The sequence below is a fragment of the Plecotus auritus genome (assembly GCF_963455305.1).
Source record: "Plecotus auritus genome assembly, chromosome: 2".
Lineage (NCBI taxonomy): Eukaryota > Metazoa > Chordata > Mammalia > Chiroptera > Vespertilionidae > Plecotus > Plecotus auritus.
Window position 1 is genome coordinate 34,610,889 of NC_137771.1, and position 14,999 is coordinate 34,625,887.

The 14,999-nt window shown below is 39.7% G+C and overlaps 1 protein-coding gene across 2 annotated transcripts in view; it reads right to left on the reverse strand.

Moving 5' to 3' along the window:
- ZFYVE9 (zinc finger FYVE-type containing 9) overlaps nt 1-14,999 on the reverse strand; it is a 133,282-nt gene that overhangs the window by 63,523 nt on the left and 54,760 nt on the right. The window lies entirely within an intron of this gene.

The following is a 14,999-nucleotide window of genomic DNA, read 5'->3' on the forward strand; positions in this document are numbered from 1 at the left end:
CTTTTTATATTTTATGTAATTTTTAGATGTTAGGTTGGGATATTTATTTTGAGATTGTTTTCTGTATTTAAAAATATGTTATAAGTTGCATTGTGTCTGCACCAAATAAATATGTTGAAGTCTTAACCCCCAATTCTTCAGAATGTGACCTCATTTGGAGACAGGGTCTTTACAGAGGTAATCAAGTTAAAATGAGGTCATTAGGGTGGGCTCCTAATCCAATATGACTGGTGACCTAATAATAGGAAAAAGTTGGACACAATACACATATACAGAGAGAATAACATATGACTATAAAGACAGCCATCTACAAGTCAAGGAGAAACACATGGAACAGATCATTCCCTCACATCCCTCAGAAGGAACTAACTCTGTCATTACCTCAATGTCAGACTTCTACCCTATGGAATTGTAACACAATAAATTTCGGTTGTTTAGACACCCCGTTAGTGGTATCCTGTACAGCAGTCTTAGGAAACTAACACAGTTTGGAACTTTTAGAAGTGGAAAGAGGGCGTGTGCTTTGGCAAAATAACCACGAGCAAAAATGAAGAAAAGAAAAAGAACACAAAAAGAATCCCACAAAGATATCTTTCTGAAAAACTAAGGTAGGTGGCAGCATAATGCAGCTAAACAGAAAGACCCAAGAATATCCATCTTTCCCAATAGCCCATGGGCCTAACAATAGTGTGGGGTGGATCCTTTATGTTTCCAACGGGATTAGAAAAAGGCACGGAAGTTAGAAAAGTAGATGACTTGCCACCAAGAACTACCTAGAATGGAGAGGAAATGAGACACAGGTAGAGGATGCATTTCTGTAGAATCACCCAGGCCAGAGAACTACGTGGAAATCAAATGTCACATACACCACAACACTGGACAGTGTCTGTGACTGACATAGTGTACCGCAATACAAAGTTGATAAAAAACCTGGAAACACTGACCCCGTTCTCAAAAAGACAAAGACTATGATGTAATAAAATACTCAGGTCAATAGAATAAGTATTTAAATTAGTACCTAAATCTAATAGCAAAAATAAGCAGAAGAGATTTGAAACACTAAGCAAGGGTTAGTAATCCTGGATTTAAAAGTAGCAGAATTTGCCTCCCATGAACCAGGTTAGTCAGTGCTTCTCTTTTTTTAAAATTTTTTTTATTTTTTTAAATAAATCTTTATTGTTCAGATTATTACAGGTGTTCCTCTTTTTTTCCCCCATGCCCCCTCCACCTGATTCCCCACCCCACCCCATGCCCTTATCCCCCGCCACTGTCTGCATCCATAGGTGTAAGCTTTTTGTCCAGTCTCTTCCCGCACCCCTCACACCCCCTCCCCCCCGAGAATTGTCAGTCCACTCCCTTTCTATGTCCCTGATTCTATTATATTCACCAGTCCATTCTGTTCTTCAGATTTTTTATTCACTTGATTTTTAGATTCACTTGTTGGTAGGTATGTATTTGATGTCATTTTGTTGTTCATAATTTTTATCTTTACCTTTTTCTTCTTCCTCCTCTTCTTAAAGAACACCCTTCAGCATTTCATGTAATCCTGGTTTGGTGATGATGAACTCCTTTAGCTTTTTCTTATCTGTGAAGCTCTTTATCTGACCTTCAACCCTGAATGATAGCTTTGCTGGGTAGAGTAATCTTGGTTGTAGGTTCTTGCTGTTCATCACTTTGAATATTTCTTGCCACTCCCTTCTGGCCTGCATAGTTTCTGCCGAGAAATCAGCTGACAGTCGTATGGGTGCTCCCTTGTAGGTAATTAACCGTTTTTCTCTTGCTGCTTTCAAGATTCTCTTTGTCTTTTGCCCTTGGCATTTTAATTATGATGTGTCTTGGTGTGGTCCTCTTTGGATTCCTCTTGCATGGGGTTCTGTGTGCTTCCTGAACTTGTAAGTCTATTTCTTTCACCAGGTAAGGAAAGTTTTCTGTCATTGTTTCTTCTAATAGATTTTCAATATTTTGCTCTCTCTCTTCTTCTGGCACCCCAAAAATTCGGATGTTGGTACGCTTAAAGTTGTCCCAGAGGCTCCTTACACTATCTTCATATTTTGGGATTTTTTCTTTTTGTTTTTCTGATTGGGTGTTTTTTGTTTCCTCATATTTCAGATCTTTGGTTTGATTCTTGGGGTCCTTTGATCTACAGTTGAGTTTCTGTACATTCTTTATTTCAGACAGTGTATGCTTAATTTCTGACTGGTCCTTTTCCATTTTTTTGGCATTCTCATTAAGGTCCTTGAAGGTCTCACTAAGCTCCTCGGAGGTCTCATCAAGTTTCTCGGCGGTTTTTAGAAGATTCTTGAGTAACCTTATAAATGTGGTTCTGAACTCTATGTCGTCCATTAGTTTGCTTTCCTCCATTTCTCTCATTCGTGACATGTTTCTTTTTCTCCACATTTTGCTGCTTCCTTGTGTTGATGGAGTGGCTTTGTGTGGTAGGTGACCTATAGGGGCCAGTAGCTCAGCCTCCCCAATCACCTGAGGTGGACACTCTTGGTACACCCCTTTGTGGGCTGAGTGCAAAGTCTTGGTGTAGTTAAGCCTTGATTGCTGTTGGTACACTGGGAGGAATTGACCTCCAGGCCAATTGGCTGTGAGGACCCGCTGTGTCTATAATGGAAGAACTGCTGCACTGGAGACACGCTTATGGTGCAGGACTTGTTTCAGTGGGGCTTTGGTGCTCACTGAGTCTGCCTCTTGAATGTGTCACTTATGGATGTGAGGAGTTGAAATCTGGTGTCTCACACTGACCACTAGGTACACTGGCTTCTGGATCTCCAATGGGGTGCAGGTCAGCTACTGTCTGAGGCCACCCAGCAGGAGCTACAGCAAGAACTACAGTTTTCTCTTCTTTGCATGGGGTTTGGAGGTTTTGGAGCTGTCTGACCCGGGCTGCAAGTTTGCTAGGTTAAGCTGCGATAGGGCAGGCCATTCATATGCTAAAGCCGCTGCTTGGAGCTTGGGTGGGTTCATAGATTGTGCAGGGCGGGGTCTCAGGGCGTGACTAGGCTAGGGCGTGGCAAACAGCGATGGCTGCCAGTAAGCCAGCTCTGCGTCTCCGACCATGTCCCCGCGTCCCGTGCCCCAGCACAATAAACAATTGTTCCTTCGCGCAGCCCTGCAAGCAAGCCTCCCTCACTTTCCGACCCGATGGCAGACAGTCCAGCTTCTCCCCATAGGAGTTTGGGTCCCCCGCTTCTCCCCAGAAACTGGAGTTCGGAGTAATTGGGAGCTTGTCTCCCTTCGGGTTGAAAAAAGCAGCGCTTCCAGTCGCCCGCCACCAGCCCGATTCACGCGCCTCCGTACCTCAGCTTTTCAGCGCTTGTGCACCCCTCAATGCTGTTTGCTCTTTCCTTCTAGTTGTAGAACTTCCACTCAGCCAGCTTTCCCGTGGTTCTGGGTGATAGACGTTTTGTCTTTTAGTTGTAGTTTTGAAATTGTTGTGCGAGGCAGCAGTTTAGGTGTTTACCTACACCGCCATCTTGGATCTCCTTAGTCAGTGCTTCTCAACAAGTTCACTTGGCATTTGGGGTGGGCCAATTCTCCACTGGACAGCACTTCCCCATTTATTACCACAGGATAGTTAACAGCCCTGGTCCCAGATTACTAAATGCTAGCAGCAACCCCAGTTACTATGACAACCCTAATAAAAGAGCAATATGCAAATTAACCACCACTCTGCTACACCCACAAGCCACGCCCACCAGCCAATCAAGAGTGAATATGCAAATAAACCCAACCAAGATGGCTACCGCCAGAGAGAGCAGGAGGGAGGCTTGGGTTTCCCCGGAAATGGAGGAAGCCAAGCTTTCCGCCTGCCCTTGCCCGCCTAGGCCTCCACTCAAGGCTACAAAGTTTCAATGATAGAAGATACATAAAACCAAACAGAAATGGCGGCAGCCACGGAGCTGGAGAGAGCAGGAGGCTAGGGTTGCCTCCAGCGATGGAGGAAGCCAAGTTTTCCGCACACCCTGGCAGGCCCAGGCCTCCGCTTAAGGCTACAAAGTTTCAATTATAGAAGATACATAAATTCCAACAGAAATGGCTGCCACCACGGAGCAAGCAGAAGGCTTGGCTCCGCTCCAGGCTACAAAGTTTCAATTGTAGAAGATAAATAGATACCAGGGCCTCTGCTTGGGTCACCAGGGGGCGTGGCCGGCCTGCAAACCACCACAGGCCCCTCGCCCAGGCTGCCCCACCCCCCAAGGGAACCCCCACCCTGATCTGGTGCAGGCTGGGCTGAGTGATACCGCCCCCCATGCACGAATTTCGTGCACCAGGCCTCTAGTAAAAAATATCCCACCACATTTCGAACATCATCTAAGTACGTTCCCTAGTTTTCTGAGCTAGAGGCACAAAGAGTAAAATCAGTCTATAATAGTGTTCCCAATGTAGGGCACATGCCCCAGAGGAGGGCAATTTGATTTTTAAGGGGAGCAATTCAAGAATGAGTTATTAACAATAAATTTTTTGCATTTCTTATGGTTCTAGAAGCCTCAAATACAGTATATAAATATATTTTGTGACATATTTGTGCATTTCAGTTCTCTGTTTTGAAACTTTATTTGCTATTTTTTCATATCACTTCTTGTTATTTTTTTTTAACAATTTCTCAGTGATTTCTTCCTCAGTACTTCAACTGTCCTTTCATTCTTTTATTTTTCTCTTTCATGGATGCCATGTTCTCTGGAAGCTTGTTTAGACCAAGTTAATGGCCTTTTAGATTTCTTCCATGTGAACAGAAGTTCACTTTTTTTTTTTTAAATGTATTTTATTGATTTTTTTACAGAGAGGAAGAGAGAGGGATATAAAGTTAGAAACATCGATGAGAGAGACACATCGATCAGCTGCCTCCTGCATGCCCCCTACTGGGGATGTGCCCGCAACCCAGGTACATGCCCTTGACCGGAATCAAACCTGGGACCCTTCAGTCCGCAGGCCGACGCTCTATCCATTGAGCCAAACCAGTTAGGGCAGAAGTTCACTTTTTGAATAAGAATTTTATGTAACAGGGAGGGCATCAGGATTTTAGAGATGCTTAGATGGGGCATGGCCAAAAAAAGGTTGGGAACCCCTGGTCTAGAAAAAGAATTACATATTTGTATATAAAAACTTAATTTATATTGCTGAAATATCATACCTCATACTTTAATTATTACAACGAACACAATCTACTGCAAACTATTGCACTCATTCTCTATTTTCCCAAACTAGAATGTAAATTCCATGGAGCAACAGACTAAAGTATTTCAGTGCTATCACACTGAAACAAAATAGGCACTAGACAAATGTTTATTATTTCCTTGATTAGTAAGATTATTGTACAAATAAATACATGAATGGAGAAATAAGCATTAACATGCACTTATCTGGGAAGGGCTATATTGTACATGCCCAAATTCACAACTTGAACAATGACAAGCACATATTAAGCAGCTTATTAATAATAGTGAACTCAAGTTTTATAGGCCAGATGGTTACGAATGACCTTAAATGACAGGATCTGTATGACCTAACAGTAAAAAAAAAATTATGATTATTTACAATACATATGTTATACAATCTTCCAGTTAAAGTGTTGGTTAAAATGTTCCATCTGTGGGTTTACATGTAATTTTTTAAAATATATTTTTGCCCTAACCAGTTTGGCTCAGTGGATAAAGCGTCGGCCTGCAGACTCAAGGGTCCAAGGTTAGATTACGATCAAGGTCATGTACCTGGGTTGCGGGCACATCCCCAGTAGTGAGTGTGTAGAAGGCAGCTGATGGATGTTTCTCTGTCATCGATGTTTCTAACTCTCAATCCCTCTCCCTTCCTCTCTGTGAAAAATAAAATATATTTTAAAAATAAAAAACAGTGCCGAAACCGGTTTGGCTCAGTGGATAGAGCGTCGGCCTGTGGACTCAAGGGTCCTGGGTTCGATTCCGGTCAAGGGCATGTACCTTGGTTGCGGGCACATCCCCAGTGGGGGGTGTGCAGGAGGCAGCTGATCGATGTTTCTCTCTCATCGATGTTTCTAGCTCTCTATCCCTCTCCCTTCCTCTCTGTAAAAAATCAATAAAATATATTTAAAACAAAACAAAACAAAACAAAAAAAAAACAGCCAAAACCGGTTTGGCTCAGTGGATAGAGCGTCGGCCTGCGGACTAAAAGGTCCCAGGTTCGATTCCGGTCAAGGGCACGTAACTTGGTTGCGGGCACATCCCCAGTAGGAGGTGTGCAAGAGGCAGCTGATCGATGTTTCTCTCTCATCGATGTTTCTAACTCTCTATCCCTCTTCCTTCCTCGCTGTAAAAAATCAATAAAATATATTAAAAAATAAAAATAAAAAACAAAAATAAAATATATTTTTATTGATTTCAGAGCGGGAAAGAGTGATAGAAACATCAATGATTGGCTGCTTCTTGCATGACCCCTTTTGGGGATGAAGCCTGCACCCTGGCATGTTCCCTGACCAGGAATCCAACCGTGAACTCCTGGTTTATAGGTCAATGCTCAACCACTGAGCCACGACGGCCAGGCTACATGTAATTTTCTTTAATGTGGCACTTATGGGTTCCAATCTTAACTTTATCATTCACTAGCCAAATGACTTTATGTGAATAATTTAAACTCTGTGAACCTCAGTTTTTTCTCATATGTAAAATTGAAATATTAATTATTCTCCTCATAAAGCTTTTATGGATATTAAGTGAGATAATACATGTAAAACACAGCACATAATATAAGTGTATCATGGTGCTCTTTTTAAAATTTCCCATTTATGGCTTCCCTCATAACAAATCTTACTGCCAAATTTATGAACCAGCTTCATACTCAAGTACCATTTGTGCCTATTTATACCACCTTACAGTGTGAATAACACTTCTTTGCAATTCTTGAAAATTTAAATCATCAAATGCTCATATTAGAAAGTGGAAAAAATGATGCCCCAAGTCTTCAAAAAGCCCTGTAATTATGTCAAAAATAACTGCCTTGCAAGAACAGGAAAGTGCATGTAACTGACCAATATCCAGCTTTTCACAAAGACCAATGACAATAACAACTTGTAAAAATTCTAAAATGCAGAAGAGTACCTTAACATTGCTTTAACAAAACAATACCATTATCCACACTTTTAAAAATACCAAAATCAATATAGTAAGAACTTAAGCAATTCAAACAAATTCTGTGATACACTTTTAAAGCAACTCTGATAATTATTATTGTTTTCAGTTAATAACAGTAAAGTTTGAACCCTGCGCCTGTCCAAACTTTACTGTTATTAACTGAAAACAATAATAATTATCAGAGTTGCTTTAAAAGTGTATCACAGACAGGGCTAACAAAGAGTTTCTAATTTAACCTTTCAACTTTATTTCCAAGTTAAGCTATATAAACAGAAAGATACAACACCAAAATTATAAGTAAACAACATTAAACATAAATCTTTGAAGTTATTAGGCTTATTTCCTTTAATAAACTATGAATTAATTTTTATATATTCTGTTATTACTTTGTAGATAAGTTATATTGCATTGTAAGTTTTGTATGTGTTAAAAAGTGCTAATGTGTAAAAGGCAAGCAATTATAAAATATATCCCTATTTTAATATTCCAGCCATTCATTTTTTTAAACTTATTAGAAAAATCTTCAATTATATAAAAGTAGACAGAACAGCCTAACAAACCCCCAAGTGCCCATTACCCAGATGAAACAATTATTAAAGCCAATCCTCCCTCACTTTTCCCCGATTTAATCATCCTATGTAATAAAAGCCTAATATGCTAAGTGTCTGATCATTTGTTCAACTAATTGCTATGACATGCAATGACCACCAGGGGGCAGACACTCCGATTGGTAGGTTAGCTTGCTGCTGGAGTCCAGATGATCAGGACTAGGTGAGATGTGCCGGACGCACCCTGGAGCCCTCCTGCGGTCCCTCAGCCTGGCCTGAGCCCTCTCGCAATCTTGGACCCATCAGGGGATGTTGGAGAGCTGGATTCGGCCCAATCCCTACAGGCCAGGCCAAGGGACCCCACCGGTGCACGAATCACAAATCCATGCACTGGGCCTCTAGTTTTTAAACAAACCTCAGACATCATTTCATCTTTAAATATTTCATATATATCTGAAACAGAGGTATTACTTTAACATAACAATACCATTATCACACCTTTAAAAATTAACAATTACTCAATATCAAATAACCAAGTAGAGTTAACATTAAGTCATGTACAGAGGTTGGCAAAAGTAGGTTTATAGTTGTCAGTATGCAAAACAGAGGGGTAAAGTTTGGAAAGGAAAAATGGCCTCTGCCAGCACTTCTGTCTGGAAGAAAGCTGCCCCTCCAGCCCTGGCCCCAAAGCCAGACAACCCAGTTTGTCCCCTTATGTCCCTGGAGCCTTTCCAGCTGCTGACCCAGTGCTGGAACACAGAGCAAGTTAGTCTGAGTAGGCCATGCACGGACCCTTTAAGATGACCACCTGGGAGTCTCACTCAGTTATAATCTCCGCTGGTTTTCACAGCCAAAAGTTATGGGGACTTGGCACTGGAACCCTGGGCCGGGGGCCTGGTGTGGGGCTGGGACTCCTTGCTCTTCAGGGGGAACCTCCACAGCTGAGATATCCCTTCTTATTTTTAACCACCATACATAGGTATGGGACCCGCCTATTTCATGTTTCTGCCCCTCCTACCAGTCTCAAAGTGGTTTCTTCTGTACTAGTATATCTAACTATAGGACTTCTGTTCAGCTCGACTTCAAGCAGTTCTCAATGATGGTTGTTCTGTAGTTTAGTTGTAATTTTGATGTCGTTGTGGGAGGATGCAAGTACAGCATTTACCTACTCCACCATCTTGACTGGAACTCCATTAAACAGTTATTTTTAATATATTTTAATTTTTATTTTCCCACTTAAACTAAAAATATGGTATAATGACATAAACATCTAAATATTATTATATAGTTGTTATATACCTTTATATATAAAATTAGTCCTGACTTTACTATGGACCACTAATTCAACTTAAAAGCAGAGTTAGAGCCCTAGCTGGTTTGGCTCAGTGGATAGAGCATCAGACTGTGGACTAAAGGGTCCCGGGTTCGATGCTGGTCAAGGGCACATGCCCGGGTTGCAGGCTTGATCCCCAGCAGGGGGTGTGCAGGGGGTGGCCGAACTCTCTCTCTCCCTCTCCCTTCCTCTCTGAAATCAATATATTAAAAAAAAAATGCAGAGTTAGATACTGACTGTAGTTTGCCATTTTATACATAAAGCATATTACATAAAATTTATAAATATAAACAACTTATATATTATGCAAAAATTATATAAAATATGACATTTATAATTACATTTATAAATGCTTGATATATGTTAAGTATCAATAATCCCAAGTGTCTGAAGGGGAGAACATTTCTAGAATTACTGAAAATTAATCTAAGAGGGGAGGTGGGTTGTGGGGCTGGGTGAAAAAAGTAAAGAGATTAAGCAAAAAAAAAAAAAAAGATCATAGACACAGACAACAGTATGGTGATAACCTACGGGAAAGAGGAATTGGGGGAGGTAGAAGAGGGTATGGGGAGATAACTGGTGATGGAAGGAGATTTGACTTGGAGTGGTGAACACACAATACAATATATAGATGATGTATTGTACACCTGAAACCTATATAATTTTATTAACCAAATGTTAGTCCAATAAGTTCAATTTAAAAATGATTGGGGGGAGAAAAAGAATAAAATTTAATCTAGATCATTTTTTCAATATGCCACTTTGACATTATGCACGTCATCAAGCTATTTTTTCAACTATAGGTAATGAAGATCGTGTGTGTCTAAAGGGATACTGAAGAAATTAGTAGTATTAGGAATAAATAAAAGAGGAAACAGTAATAACAAAATAAAACCCTCAATGTTGCCCACATAATTGGCACCTTGATAAACAGCATTCCAGTCTAACTGTGATGACTTCCAGAAAACACACTGTCAGCACAGTTTCAAAAACGGTTAATGGCATATTCTTCCTACAAAGTGACCTTAGCTAATCAGTAAGTTTAGTGATAACTCAGTGCTAGCATAAATCTTTGTCTCCTTTTCTTTCCTTTCTTTTTTAAAACACAGCATTTCATACTAGCTTTTCCAAGAGCTGCAGGGAATCAGAGATAAGGCCTATGTAGTCCCCTCCTTTTACTGAAAGGAAACAGAAGCCCAGAGCTTTTCATACCCTTTTCAGTACTCTTTTCTATACTACCTCTCCTACAGTTCTCTTCTCTCTTCTGTCTACTCAAGCCATTATGCAGCAAAGATTCATCAATTTTGACTTTTTAAGTCAAAGTGGAAAAAATAGTAAGTTGGAGTGGTATATACTGTTGTCACTAAATCCCTCCTTAGTCAGTGATTTGGTGCTCATATTGTTCTTTTCCTACTTTGTAATTCAAGACTTAATAGGTGAAATATAACCTAAAATCCTGCTAACTTTTAACTAGGCTCCCTCATCACCTGATAGCACCAATTATTTAGCATTTTTGTCTTCCTTAAAAACTCAAATACTCAAATTCCCACTCCTTCACCATTGCCCAAAACTAATGTTCACCTAAAGACAATGACATATTTCTAGTAAGCAACTTAAGCACAGATAAATTTTGTTGCTATGTCCAGTGTTGTAAAAAGAACATGGGGCTTTGGAGTAGGACAGATTTGTGTTAAAATCCATGCATTCTCATTTATAAACTCAGAATTAGGCAAGATACTTATTAACCTTTCTAAGGTGCATTTTTCTCACCTGTATATCTCAGAGAATTGTGATGTTAGACTAGATAAGTCTAGCATAAAGTGGAAGTGTTCAAAAATATTATTTTATTCTCATCTTTCATAACATGCCAAACAAGTACAAAATAACTATAAGTATCAGTTCAAAAAGTTTTACTTTTAAAGGTTATTCTTATGTCTACTTCTTTCAAATAGTAGATAGAACAGAGTCATTTACCAGCTGGCACCAGTCACATCAATGACAGTAATGGATAAAGTGTGGCAAAGCCTTGCAAATGACTAGAAACTCAATGGCTTTCTTAGACCTTTGAAGTCAAGTGTCAAATAAAAAAAGAGTCAAAATATTCATGATAAATGGAACTTGACAAAGGATGAATAACCATAATCTACTGGAATCAGTGATTTACAAAGGAAATTAATGTGGATATATAATAATGGTAACAGTTTGAACTCAGCACCTTTGGGGGAAGGAATTTTTTGTACTCTAATGCCTAGCATATATAGGACAAGTTGGAATTATACTGCTATATGGAGCAATTATCTAAATTAATGTATGAAATCATAAAACTCACATTTGCAGAGCATTTTAGAGTGTGGCATACTTTTCCAATTAACAATGAAGAAATTAATGGAATCCAGATGTCGTGATCCCGATTTTAGTAATACAGAAATAAGCTGCAGTATTTCAACTTTCATAAATTCTAACATAATTACATTCTACTTAATAACATTATACCAAAATGAATGTTATAACAATTATAATAAATACTACTTATCAAGAGCTGAAATAAGCCTTATGCTATGCTAAATAATTTCTCTCAATTTTCTATTAATCCCTTCTATATTCAAGTACACTTTATCTTGACCCAGTCTCCTATGAGATGAATTTCCCCTTCCCTACTGCAAATTCTTCACCTGTGCTCTGATGTGACCCCATTTCTCACATACTTTAGAACTTTGTTCCATAAATGATATCTACTTTCTTATATCACCCTCTAGTCACTTCTGATATCATGACGTTCCTAACTCCCACTGCCATTCTTAGAAAAACTAAACTCTCATTCCTCAATGATCCTAAAATACTTTATTCATACTGCTAGTATGAATGAGGAGATATGATCATTGGTGGAAGCAGCATGACTGAAGGGAGAAGTATTAGCTTTGAAATTGGCTCAAGCACTTTCAAACTGTGACTCTGGGCATATTCCTTGACCTCTCTGAGCCTCCAATACTTGATCTGTCAATAGGAAAAAATTAACCCATTCTTCAAGGCTGTGATGGGGATTAAATGAGAATGAACATAAAGCACACATAACTGGCTCTTAATATACTGTATTATAATTTGTTGTGGGGTAGTCTGTCTACTCCAATCAGTGGTGCACATTTTTATTTTAGGATTTTTTTTAAATTCCAAGAATACTCATCCCACATACTCCTCTCTCCAGTCACTCAAGTCAGTGCCCTTGATTACAAACATCTCATCTTATGTATCTCTGAATCTCAATACCTAGCCCAGAATCTTACGTACATTAGATGCTTAATACATATTTGTTATATACAATAAAGAGAATTTAGATATGGATATTAAGAGAAATTACTGGATATGCTTACTTTTTACTAAAATGGAACAAAATAAATTTCTTTTTTCAATAGTAAACATTATTTTATAAAATTACATTGTTTGAGGTGTTTTTTCTTTTTGTTAATCCTCACCTGGGGATATTTTTTTCATTGCTTTTCAGATAGAATGGAAAGGATGGAAGGGAGGGAGGTAGGGAAGGAGAGAAACAGAAAAAGAAACATTGATGTGAGAGAGACACTGGGGGGGCCGGGGGCCAAAACCCAGGTATATGCCCTTGACCAGAAATTGAACCTGCGATCCTTCAGTACATTGTCTGACACTCCAACTACTGAGCCACACCAGCCAGGGCACTTGGGGTATTTTTCTAATTACATCCCCAGTATAATCTGATTAATTTAATACCTAGAAAAAGAATACCTATGTTTATAAGCCCTTTTCTTCTAAGGAGCTCAAAAAATTTTACAAATATTATCTCATCAATTTTTAGAATACCTCTGAGGTTACTGGAGATGAAAAGGGAAAATAAATGATAGAATATGAATCCATAAGCCATATGAATTCAGAAATTTCACAAATTCCACTCTGTAAAATTCCATCTAAATGAGTAATTTTCCTATTTACTCATTACATTTAGATATGCTGGTCTAGAACAAAAGTGTTTTTATTATTTCCTTAAGAAAGCAAAATGTTCAGAAAGTGTTACACATAGTCAGCAAAACTACAATAAAAACACTGACTCTCATCTTCTAATAGAAAACCGATTGTTACTGACTACATGTTTACTTCAAACTGAAAAATATTTAGGAATTAGACACGCTCTTTTCTTCAAATTTTAATAACCTGGGACCAACAGCCTGGTCACAGCTTTAACTTCATCCTGCTCCCCATTTGGATGCTTTGTGCTAGGACCTTATAATAGCCCTTGCTGATTGCACCCAGGAACCATTCTCTCCCTTTTCCTGATTAACAGAATCCCAGGCAACATTGGGCTCAGCCCCAGGGGATGAATCATAATTTATCTTAGCCAGTCCTGGCAATCCTGTTTCCCTTTGTCAATAATTGGTCTAAAACTGGACCTGTAGTCTAAAACTGGCCAATAAATTGAAAAAGTTGCTGGGGATCCTTTCCTCCCTGATGAGGGGACGGCAAGAAGAACAGGCTTTTTTGCTCCCCCAACCAGTTTCTTTGCACTTAAGTAGTTGTTGCATTAGACTTAATACTAGGAGCTGTGCCATTATTTTGAGACCATGAGGTCACCAAGAGAACTTCAGTAAACCTGACCGCACCTAGATACAACGGAGTATCTGCAGGCTTCTTGTTATGCAAAATGTTACTTTTGTCTAAGTCAGTGGTCGGCAAACTCATTAGTCAACAGAGCCAAATATCAACAGTACGGTTGGAATTTCTTTTGAGAGCCGAAAACTGACTTCTGCGCATGGGCCACGAAGTCTCAATCGCACTGTACGTGCAAGCCCGCACGTGGTATTTTGTGGAAGAGCCACACTCAAGGGGCCAAAGAGCCGCATGTGGCTCGTGAGCCACAGTTTGCCAACCCCTGGTCTAAGTCACTAGATCAGATACTCTGTTCCTTAAAGTTGAAAACATCCTAATTAATCCTAATTGTCCAATAAATCAGGCAAGAAAGGAAGTAGAGATTACTAAGCACTTACTATTATATCTGTAATCTCATTTAATTTTCATAAAAGCCTAATATATAAAAATTATTAATCCTTTTTGTTTTTATAAAAAACTTAGGTTCTCCCTGGCCGGTACGCTTAAGTGGTGCAGGGGTCCTCAAACTTTTTAAACAGGGGCCAGTTCACTGTCCCTCAGACCGTTGGAGGGCCGGACTATAGTTTTAAAAAAAAAACTATGAACAAATTCCCATGCGAACTGCGGGCCCGGGACGAGTCGGCTGCTAAGCAGGACAGGCAGCGGTACCTGGCGGGCCGGATAAATGTCCTCGGTGGGCCGCATGTGGCCCGCGGGCCGTAGTTTGAGGGCCCCTGGTTAGAGCATCGGCCCATGCACTGAAGGGTCTCAGGTTGGATTCCCAGTTTGCTCCCTGCTCCCAGTCTGGGCAAGTGCAGGAGGCAACCAGCTCATGTGTCTCTCTCACATCAATGCGTCTGTCTGTCTCTCTCTCTCACTCTCTGTCTCTCTCCCCCCCACTCCACCCCTCTTTTCCACTCTCTCTGAAAAGCAATGGAAAAATAGCCTCATGTGAGGATTAACAAAAGCAAACAAACAAACAAAAAAGAAACTAAGGCCCTAGCCGGTTTGGCTCAGTGGATAGAGCATCGGCCTGCAGACCGAAGGGTCCCAGGTTCAATTCTGGTCAAGGGCACATGCCTGGGTTATGGGCTTGGTCCATCGTGTGGGAGGCAGCCAATCAATGATTCCCTCTCATCATTGATGTTTTTCTCTCTCTCTGAAATCAATCATATATATATATTAAAAGAAACTAAGGCTTAATAAAGTTATATTAACAAAGCTAAAGTTCAAATCAGTCTTGACACCAAACCTCACATTCCTTTCTTCCTCGTTTATAGCTCTTCTTTAAAAAGAAAACTAGTAAGTTGATATGTTACTAGCTAACAGAATTTAGGGAGAACAATTATCAACTATTCTTATAATCCTGTCACAAAAATTTGAAGTGTTCAACTCTTT